Here is an 11,940-nt window from a genome sequence, read left to right as displayed (position 1 = left end):
TATGGGAATAGAAATGTTTTTTTGCTTGAACTGATATATTCCAATATAGTATGATATACATCATATGTATCATTTGCCAAAAACTACACATAGTAATTTGTGTATTTATATCATATAAAACATTAATAATTCATGTATTTATATCGTATTTTATATAAAAATTATGTGTCATAATTTATATAAATACAAAAACTTAGAATACATTTTATTGATTTTGTCAAATTCATCTATAAATTATGTCATATTCTTTTTTTAATCATTTTCTATATAATTTAATTAAATCTCTAACAATTCTATATAGTTTAATAAAAATCATGAGTTAATAATGGTGAGCATTTGATTCAAAGATAAAATATAGTTGAATCTTAAACATAAAAAACATTTAAACTAATAATCATGTTTTGTTAACACATTACGAAACTTTAATATTTGGATTGAAATTTATTAAGTTTGTAGTTGGTATTCGGTAACTTTATACCTTATTATATTAAAAAGATATATTTATATAAATGATAAATGATATGAAAGAGTATTTGATTAAAAAATATTTTTGAAAATGTGTAATATTAAAATGTACCTTAATAACTGTTTTCTTGGATGCATGCTTGCAGGTATATTAATTTTTTAAAATTAATTTTCTGTCTATATTATATTGCTATAGAACAGATATTAATTAAAATCAGCATTTAGTTGTTTATATCTTTTACCTTTTGTTTTTCCTTTGGTTGGGTTTCTAATTAATGTTTAACTATTATAAGTATGATGTTAGACAATCATTTTTAACTTATCAAAGAAATAGCTCAATAGAAAATTCAAATCATGTCATTATCAATTGAAACACTTGGGTTAAAGTTTATAAAATTTTAAAACTAAATTACACTTATAATATAATTAAAACTCAACCAAATTTCATAAAAGTGATAATCATAAATTCATTATAATCTATATTTATAAAATTATTAGTTTAAATCTATATCTAATTAATAATAATTTTTAGTTCCAATAGAATTTAAAGTCCTAAAAAATAATTAATAATCAAATCAAAAGAAATGGACACATATCATTTGAATTATTTTTGAGTTGACACTTTTAAATTAAGAAATAAAAACGAAATCTTATATATATATATACATATATATATATATATGCTGCAAATTTATAACAAAAAATATCACGTGTCGATCGTGTGAAATGTCACATGAAAATTTTTTGATTTTTCTTTTATTTTTTGTGGTGGTTCCTGCTTATTTTTCTTTTAATTTTTTTAAAAGGGTGTCGGGTTCATAATTTTTTTTAAGGAGTCGGATCCATTTTTTTTGAATGGATTCCTTTTTCTTCTGGCTTTATCCTTTTTAATTAGTCGGATCACATGTTTTTTAAACCTTCTAAAAAGGTGTGCGGTTCACATTTTTTAAATTGATCATTTGATTTTATTTTTTTCACTCAATTTTTCAATTTCTTTCTTTTTTATTATATTCAATATTTTAAAAAATATATTTTTTTATAAAAATTTTTGTGTGATTTACTTATAGTAATTTTTTTTTTTACTTTTTTCTACTTCTTCCTTTTATAATTTTTCAAAAAATTTTATTTTTTCGTTTTAATTTTATTTTGAAACTAACTTGGTATCAAGGGTTTTTTTTTTTCACATAATTGATAAACATTTTTTTTTACATTTTTTTGTCAGATCCATTTCATATCAACAATTTACAACATGTCAAGTCATTTATTTTTATTTATTTTTTTTCTATTAACATTTTTTTATATTTAATATGTTTTATATTTTGATTTTTTTAATATGAGTCACTTGATATTATTATTAAAAATATATGTTTATTTTTTTATTTAATCATTTTTAAAGAAAATTATATTGGTGGATGTGTTGGTTTCGCATCTGATTTTTTTTATTTTTTTAATTTTGTTTTTTAATTCATAATATAATTTTTTTTATAAAAACTCATCATTACTTATGTGAGGTGCAACTCAATTTTTTTTTGTTAATTTTTCTTTTTCTTTTCTCTTTTTTAAGGTTTTTTATTCTTTCTTTTAATGAAAAACCGAATATATATATATATATGTGGTACCTAATTTTATTTTTCTTTTTGCCTTTTTTTTGTTTTAAATTTTTTTAATTAGAAATATTTCTCAATAAAAGAAATTGGTCAATCAATTTTTAAAGAAAAATATCAATGTAAGTGTATATGATAAAAATCCTGTTTTTGATGTATTTCGGTTCATTTAGATTTGATATATTTATTTTTTAAAAAAAATCGAGATTGAATTAAGGTGTTTTATCTTATCCGAATATATAAATATATTTTTAATTATTCATTTGATTTATATTTTATTTATATATCAATATAAATATTTTGATTTAATGAATCTTTGTGACGTTTTTACAAATTTAATATTAATCAATATTATAGTAAATTGTGTTGGTTGATAAGAGGTCATAACAATTTGTATTTGACAAATTTGATTCATCTCGATTAGATAAGAGATAAAATTATTTTAGATCATGATCAAATTGAAATGTGTTGCTTTTTTTTAAAAGAAAAAGAGATCAGGGTGGCAACATTTTTAAGGTGTTATGTCCAACCAATTTTGAAGTATATATGAAAGTGTATATTTTATTATTAATTTTATTTTTTATATATTATATTAATAAAATGATTATTTGATACTTTAATTTAAGGAGTTGATATTTTAAGTTTAATATATCCATGGCATCAACTATGAGATCATTGTTTATTTTTTTATGTTTTATTTTTCTTTTCATTTTTTTATCTTTTTAAAAATTAAATAACTTTCCAAAAAAAAAAAAAGCAACTGAAATAAAAACATGTTATCTTTATTGTTTGTTACTTTTCACTTTTTTTAAATTATATAAATTTTATTATAAAAAATTAATTAATTAGATATGACAAATCATCATTGTTCATGTAGGATGTGAACTCAATTTTTTTTTTTTTACTTTTCATCTTTTTTAAGGTTTTTTTTTTTTTTTTGTAAATTAGATCATTTTTCAATAAAAAATAATGAATGTGTATACGTGTGACCTAATTTTATTTTTTTTAATTAAAAACATTTCTCAACAAAAAAAAATTGGTCAATCACTTTTTTTGAAAAAATATAATGTAGGTATATATGACAAAAAATTCTTATTTGATATATATTGGTTTTTTTGAATTTAATAGATATAATTTTTTAACAAATTTGAAATTGTATCGAGTTTTTTTTTTTTTTAATTTGAGTCAAATCGAAAATAATTTTAAAGTGTTTTACCCTATCTAAATATATAAATATATTTTTAATTATTCATTTGATTTTATATTTTTATTTATATATCAATAAAATATTATTTAATATTTTAATTTAATGAATCTTTATATCATTTTTACAAAATTTTTATTAATCAATTTTATAACAAATTGTATCAATTGATACAAATGTTATAATAGTTTATATTCAATAAGTTTAATCAATTCTAATTAGATAAGGAGTCGAAATTTTTTTACATCGAAATACGTCATTTTTTTAAAAAGAAATAAGAGACTGAGGTAAAAGTATTTTAAAGTATTTTACCTTGACCAATTTTAAAGTATATATTTTATTATTAATTTTGTTTTATATATTATATTAATAAATTAATTATTTAAAAATTTAAGTTTAATAACATCTTTTATGAGTTTTTTTTTTTTTTTTGCTTTTTTAAAAATTAGATAACTTTTGAAAAAAATAATGTCAATCAAAATAAAGACACGTTATTCTTATTTATGTTTTTTTGTTATTTTTCACTTTTTTAAAAAATTTATAAGAATTTTATTGTAAAAAACTAATTATTTAGATATGATAAAATAAACAAATTTTTGATCCGCCACTCCGTGATCTTTTGCTACGTCCTTTAAAAAAATAGAAACGATATTTGAGATGAAAACAAAAAAGAAAAGTGATCATTCCGGCATATTCTTCCAAAAAATATATTAAAAAATTAAACGAGAAAAAAGAAAGGTGATAAGCATCCAGTGAAGAAAAAAATAAAAAGGGATCATGTCGGATTATGCTTCCAAAAAATATATAAAAATATCAAATGAGAAAGGGAAAGGTGATAAGCATCCGAGGAAAAAAACAAAAAAAAAGTTCATGTCGGCATATGCTTCCAAAAATATATATAAAAATTTTAAAGGGGAGAAGGAAAAGTGATAAGCATCCAATGGCTATGAGTGTTGGGTCATGCTGCTTTTATTGACTGATTTGAAGATTCAGAGCAAATTCTTTGCAAGCGCCTCTCATTTGTGGAATTTGATAAAAAGGAAATTGGAAATAAAAATATTCTACTTTTCTACGCTGTCATTTACGGGAAATCAATGCAAGTAAAAAGGTTTTTTAACCCTTTTTCTAATTTTTTTTACATGCAAAATTTTTATTATTGAACAGTAAGAAAATTTTAAGTAAAAAATTATAGTTTTTGTAACCTATGACTTTGAGTTTTGATTGATTGCCATAACCTTCAATTATGTGCATTTCAAAGTTTCTGTTGTTACGAAGTTATAACCAAATTTTAAAAAAATTTCAATATAATTTTATAAAAAAGTTTTAATCTTTATTTGATAATTTTTTTCTTATTTATTTATGTTTAAATATTAAAAATTTTATGCTAATTATTTTTGTTTCCCAATATTTTAAAATTAGAAATGAAAAAGAGAAACATAATATAAATAATAAATTGGAATAATAATGCAAATGGAAATCATAAAATTTTAATTTTAATATTTAGTTCTAAAACAATATTAATCTTCTTTGTGAATTTTTTTCAAATCAAGTTTCAATCATTAAAACTCCGGTTTTTGTTATTCGAAACTTGCAATTATAAGGATAACAATTGGAAATTTGGATGGTAGCAAGTGACGTCAACTCAATAAAATATAAGTAATTATAAAAAATTATATTAAATTATTATTAAAAAATAAAATCAATGATGCATATTTCTTCCCATTAAAAAAAATAAAAAACAAAACGACCCAAATTTTTTATCTATTATTCCCTTCCAAAAATTTATCTTTTCAAAATATTATTTTTTTTTCTACCAATTCTAGTATCAACTATTACAGAGTGGAATCTCTGATATGTATGTTGAATAAAATAATTTTAAATATTTTAAATGCATTGTTCTCAATTGTAAAAATAAAATATTTTAAAATTAAAATTCATTGATAAGTGACAAAGTGCCATCATAGGAAGACCAGAGGCAGCCTCCTCACTTGACTTCCACAGTTCCACCTTGAATGAATGTAAATTTTAATAATTTTGAAAAGTTAGATTCCCATTCCACTAACTAAGAAATTAATATTTAATTACTCAGGTATGGTGCTCTTTGCACCTGTTGTCGCCTTTGAATCAAGCTTCTTATTGTTCTTTCCTCCTCTCGTCGTTAAAACACTCATCTTCTTCTCTGGTCATTAGAATTTTTCTTGTTTTTCCTGTTGGGAAATTTAATCATTTTCTTGGAATTATAATCTTGTGCAACACTATGGGGAACGTTTTCTCGTTTCAATTGTCGTGTGATACCATAATTTCTCGCTGCTGGGATTGTGTTGCTGGACAAGTAATCTACCCATGCCATCTTGAAGAAAACCTTGCTGCCTTGAACACGGCTCTGGACGAATTAAAGGAGAGAAGGAATGATGTGGAGACGGAAGTCAACATCGCTGTACAACAAAAATTGAGGCCGCTGGATGAAGTTCGAGGATGGCTTTCAAGGGCAGAAACTATGATAAATGAAGTTCAACTGCTTATTGATGGTCCTGAAGAAATCAAGAATTTATGCTTGGGAGGCTGTTGTTCCAAGAATTGCAAGCCTACCTTCAATTTCAGCAAAAAAGTAGCCAAAAGACTACGCGATGTTAAGGATCTAAAGGTAAAGGGAGATTTTAAAGTGGTAGCTACGGAGGCACCTGCACCTTCGGTGGTTCAAAGACCGAGCGACTCTGCCTTAGGCTTGGAATCCATGTGCAATAAGGTCTGGAGTGCCTTTGAACAAAAGCACGTGGGAATTATTGGCTTATATGGGGTTGGGGGAGTTGGCAAGACAAGGCTCTTGACTGAAATCAATAACAAGATTGGTGTTTTATCCGGTGGTTTTGATGTGGTTATTTGGGTTGTGGTGTCTAAAGCATTTTATATTGGAAGGCTCCAAGATGATATTGCAAAGAGGATTGGCCTTTTTAATGGAACTTGGAGTGATAAAACACCCGATGAGAAAGCTATCGACATCTCGGAGATTTTGAGAGAAAAGAAATTTGTATTGTTGTTAGATGATTTATGGGAAAGAGTTGACCTATCCAAGGTAGGGATACCCGTCCCGAATCAAGAAAATGGTTCCAAACTAATTTTTACAACTCGTTCTACTGAGGTGTGTGGCCAAATGGGAGCTCATAAGAAGATTCAAGTGCAATGTTTGCCCGAAGAAGAGGCTTGGAAATTGTTTGAGGAACATGTTGGTAAAGATGTCTTTGATTGTCATCCAAATATTCGTGGGCTAGCTCAAGAAGTGGCCAAAGAATGTGGAGGACTACCTCTTGCACTTATCACCATCGGTCGTGCCATGGCTTGCAAGAACACACCCGAAGAATGGAAAGACACAATTGAAGTCTTGAAGAAATCAGCCAATTTTGTTTTTCCAAACCTGGGTGAAGAGGTATATCCCCTTCTAAAATTCAGTTACGATAATTTGCAAAATGACATGGTTCGATCTTGCCTCCTATATTGTAGCTTGTTCCCTGAAGATTTTCAAATTGGGAAAGAAATGCTGATAGATTTGTGTATAGGAGAAGGATTTTTGGATGAACATGACACCATAAGTCACGCTCGAAATCAAGGACACCGCATCATTCGTTCTCTCATTCATGCATGTTTACTGGAAGAAGTAAGTCATCAGGAAGCAGCATGTGATCCGTCTATAAAAATGCATGATGTGATTCGTGACATGAGTTTGTGGATAGCATGTACGTGTGAAGCAGAGAAATGGAAGTTTTTTGTGCAAGCAGGTTATCATTTGACTCAAGTGCCAGAAGGTGGAAGATGGAAAGGTATGCGAAGAATGTCGTTGATGGAAAACGAGATTAAAAATCTAACAGAAGCACCTAACTGTCCCGATCTTCAAACTTTGTTTCTCAGTAATAACCATGAATTGAAGGTGATTCACAGTGATTTCTTCCAATTTATGTGTGGCCTAAAAGTTCTAAGCTTTCGCGGATGTTTTTATATACAGAATTGCCAGTGGGGATTGCAAAATTGGTATCTCTAGAATATCTCGACCTATCATTCACAGATATAAGAGAGCTACCAATTGAATTGAAGGCTTTACAAAGGCTGAAGTGTTTGAACTTGAATAGCTTGCATCACATCACAATCCCAAGAGGGTTGATATCTGGTTTCTCAAAGCTGCGAATATTCAGAATGATTGTCTATTATCCTTCCGATGGGGCAGCAGAAGAAAGTGATGAATGCTTGTTAGAAGAATTGCAGTGCTTGAATCACTTGAATGCATTGTCCTTGTCCGTAACAAGTGCCTTTGCTCTTGATAGATATTTGAATGCAGAAAGATTACACAACTACACTGAAGTTATTTCGCTTGCGGTTTTGAAGGACTCAATGCAATTGAATATTTTATCTTTAGGGAATATCAAGTCTCTACATTCTTTAGCAGTTGAGAATTGTGAAAGTTTGGAAGAAGTGAAGATGGAGAGGGCAGGGGAAGGCACAATGATAAAAGCACAGAACCGCACTCAAACCTCTGTGATTGTAACCCAACATTGCTTCCAAAGCCTCAACAAGGTAATCATATTCAACTGCTCAAAATTGAGGGACATAACATGGCTTGTTCTCGCACCAAATCTGAGGGATGTTTTAGTAAGCGAATGCGATAAAATGGAAGAAATAATCAATGAGAAAAAACTGAGTAAGGTGGCAGAGCTTGTAGGAACTTTAACCCCGTTTGTAGCACTCGAATATCTTACTTTAGAGGAGCTACCAGAATTGAAGAGCATTTACTGGAATGCACTACCCTTCTCATGTACCAAGGAAATTCGTGTTCGAGATTGCCCAAAGCTGAGGAGACTTCCACTCAACTCTAGCAGTGCAAAAGGAAACAAAATCGGCATTAAAGGAGAGGAAAAGTGGTGGAAAGAGCTGCAATGGGAGGATGAATCTACTAGAAATGCTTTTCTTCCTTGTTTCATTGCAATTTAAAGAAAGGCGTGAAATTGCAAGAAAGTAATCTTGCATTTGCCTTTCTCCATCTCTGTTACTGTTGTCTTGAACTTGTTGTGTCGTATGTAGCTTTTGTCGCTTTTCTAAGTTGTATCATGTTCTATGGTTAACTGTAAGTTTCTGGTGAATCTGGGTCATTTGGTAAGAAGTAGAAGCTTTCGTAGTTGGTTCAACTTTGTTGTACTTTGAGACTACTTGATGCTTTTATATTGTCTATTAGAAGTTCAATCTGAATATCTAATTTGTTTTATCCATGTTTGTCTAACATGTCTTGCAAATTGTTGTTGAAGCAAAAGCACCAATCAAAAGGAGGTAAAGATGATGCATTGCATATTGTTTTGGTTGACTATACTATGCAGAACTGTTGTGAGGAATATCTATGTCCGATGCTTCATTGTTTTTGAAGAAATTTTGTTATCATCAGTCAATTTATCGTGGAGCTTGCTAAAAATACTATGTTTCTTGCAGAGAGTTTTTTTTGTTTTTTTGAGAAGATCTGATTTTTCCTTTATTCTTGAAAAATATTGTAGACATGCACCAAGACAGTTTTGGGTGCTGCTATCCTCAGGCCTACTTGATCTAGCTACTTGTACTCTGTCTGAAGAGAAGAGAAAGAACCCTCAGAAAGCAAGAAAGCAAAATCACCTGCTGCTCCTTTTTAGTAGATTGAGAAAGACTTTAAAGCTCGTCTGTGTGCCCCATCAAATGTAGCTGCTGAACCAGAAAATAAGGGTTGTTGTTGAACGGATATATCCCAATAAAGTATGACATATATTAGATGCATCATTTGTTAAAAACGACACCTAATAATTAGTGTATTTATATAGTATAAAATATTAATAATTTATGTATTTATATTATATTTTATATAAAAATTATATGTCATAATTTGTATTAATATAAAAACTCAAAATACATTTTATTGGTTTTGTCAAATTCATATATAAATTATATCATTTTCTCTTTTTTTTTTTTATATAATTTAATTAAATCTCTAACAATTCTATATAGTTTGACGAAATCATGAACTAATAATGTTGAGCATTTGATTCATAAAAAAAATATAATTGAATCTTAAACATAGGAAACATTTAAACTAATAATCATGTTTTTTTGAACGCATTACAAAACTTTAATATTTGAATTAAGATTTATTAAGTTTTTTATTGGTAATAAGAAACCTTATACCTTATTACATTAAATGGATATATTTTACATATATATATGATAAATGATATCAAAGAGTATCCTATTAAAATATACCTTAATAACTTTTTCTTGCATGCATTCTTGCACCTATATAAAATATTTTTTAAAATTAATTTTCTCTCTATATTATGTTGTTGTCGAATATATATTAATTAAAATCAGCATTTAATTGTTTGTATCTTTTTACGCTTTTTTTTTTTTGGTTGAGGTTTTTGATTAATGTTTAACTATTATAAATATGGTGTTAGACAATCATTTTTTTACTTATTAAAAAAATAGCTCAATAGAAAATTCAAATCATGTCATGATCGAAACACTTTGGCTTCAAGTTTATAAACTTTTAAAACTAAATTACACTTACAAAAGAATTAAAACTCAACTATATTTCATAAAGTGATAATTATAAATTAATTATAATCCATATTTTTAAAATTATTAATTTAAATCTTTATCTAATTAATAATAATTTTTAGTTCCAATAAAATTTAAAGTCCCTAAAATATAATTAATATTATTAATAAAACTTTCAAATCAAAAATAACAGACACGTACAATTTGATTTATGGTTGAGTTAAAATTTTTAAATTAAGAAATAAAAACGAAATTTCATACATAAACTTTGCAATTTTATAGCAAAGAGTACTACGTGTTTGTTGCGTGACATGTGACAGCTTCTTGATTTTTTTTAATATTTTTTTGGTGAGTCTCGCTTTTTTTTTTTGTTTTTTCGTTTAAAGGGTGTGAGGTTCAAAATTTTCTTAAGGTAGGGGATACAACATATTTTTAACTCATTCCTTGTTCTTTCGGCTTTTTGTTTTTCAATTGATTGAGCCCACATGTTTTTTAAAATTTTTTAAAAGGTAGGGGCTCACATGTTTTAAATTTATCTTTTGATTTTAAGTTTTTCACCCATTTTAACTTCTTTTTTATTATATTCAATATTTTAAAGATATGTATTAAAAAAGTTTTTAAAACTCACTTATACTAATTGTTTTGAACCTTTTTTCTATTTTTTCCTTTTCTAGCTTTTTCAAAAAAATTATTTTTTTTTAATTTTATTTTAAAATTCACTTTCAAGGGTTTATTTTTTTCTTAATTTTTCTCTTTTAGTTTTACGTAAATGATAAATATTTTTTGTTTAAATATTTTGCCAGACCCATTTTATATCAATTATATATAATATGTCAAGTCATTTATTTTTTATTCATTTTTTATTAACTTTTTAAATATTTAATAATTTTTTATATTTTAACATTTTTAATACGAGCCACGTGATATTATTATTAAAAAAACATGTTTTATTTTTTTAATAATACATTTTTTAAAAAATATGTTCGTGGATGCGTTGGCTTTGCATCCATTTTTTTTTTTATTTTTTAGTTTTATTTTTTAAAAAATAGAAACGATATTTGAGATGAAAACAAAAAAAAAAAATGATCATTTCGGCATATTCTTCCAAAAAATTATAAAAAATTAAACGAGAAAAAAGAAAGGTTATAAGCATCCAGTGAAGAAAAAAATAAAAAGGGATGATGTCGGATTATGCTTCCAAAAAATATATAAAAATAGCAAATGAGAAAAGGAAAGGTGATAAGCATCCGACGAAAAAAAAAAAAAGGGTTCACGTCAAATTTTAAAGGAGAGAAGGAAAAGTGATAAGCATCCAATGGCTATGAGCTTTGGGTCCTGCTACTTTTATTGACTGATTTGAAGATTCAGAGCAAATTCTTTGCAAGCGCCTATCATTTGTGGAATTTGATAAAAAGGATATTGGAAATAAAAATACTCTACTCTTCTACGCTGTCATTTACGGGAAATCAAATCAAATACAAAGGTTTTTTAACCCTTTTTCTAATTTTTTTTACATGCAAAATTTTTTATTATTGAACATTAAGAAAATTTTAAGTAAAAAATTATATTTTTTGTAACCTATGACTTTGAGTTTTGATTGATTTTCATAACCTTCAATTATGTGCATTTCAAAGTTTCTGTTGTTACGAAGTTATAATCAAATTTTAAAAAATTTCAATATAATTTTATAAAAAAGTTTTAATATTTATTTGATCATTTTTTTCTTATTTATTTATGTTTAAATATTAAAAATTTTATGCTAATTATTTTTGTTTCCCAATATTTTAAAATTAGAAATGAAAAAGAGAAACATAATATAAATAATAAATTGGAATAATAATGCAAATGGAAATCATAAAATTTTAATTTTAATATTTAGTTCTAAAACAATATTAATCTTCTTTGTGAATTTTTTTCAAATCAAGTTTCAATCATTAAAACTCCGGTTTTTGTTATTCGAACTTGCAATTATAAATTTATAACAATTGGAAATTTGGATGGTAGCAAGTGACGTCAACTCAATAAAATATAAGTAATTATAAAAAATTAAACTAAATTATTATTAAAAAATAAAATCATTGATGCATATTTCTTCCCATTAAAAAAAAA

General features: G+C 26.0%; 1 pseudogene; it reads left to right on the top strand.

The window, feature by feature from the left end:
* Nucleotides 1-5,267: 5,267 nt before the first annotated feature.
* LOC111274456 (disease resistance protein RPS5 pseudogene) lies at nucleotides 5,268-8,521 on the top strand (annotated as a pseudogene).
* The last annotated feature ends 3,419 nt before the right edge of the window (nucleotides 8,522-11,940 follow it).

The sequence above is a fragment of the Durio zibethinus genome, chromosome 26 (assembly GCF_047325235.1).
Source record: "Durio zibethinus cultivar Kanyao isolate XHJ-2024 chromosome 26, ASM4732523v1, whole genome shotgun sequence".
NCBI lineage: Eukaryota > Viridiplantae > Streptophyta > Magnoliopsida > Malvales > Malvaceae > Durio > Durio zibethinus.
The sequence above is the reverse complement of the archived record's forward strand: the minus strand, read 5'-3'. Positions and strand labels throughout refer to the sequence as shown.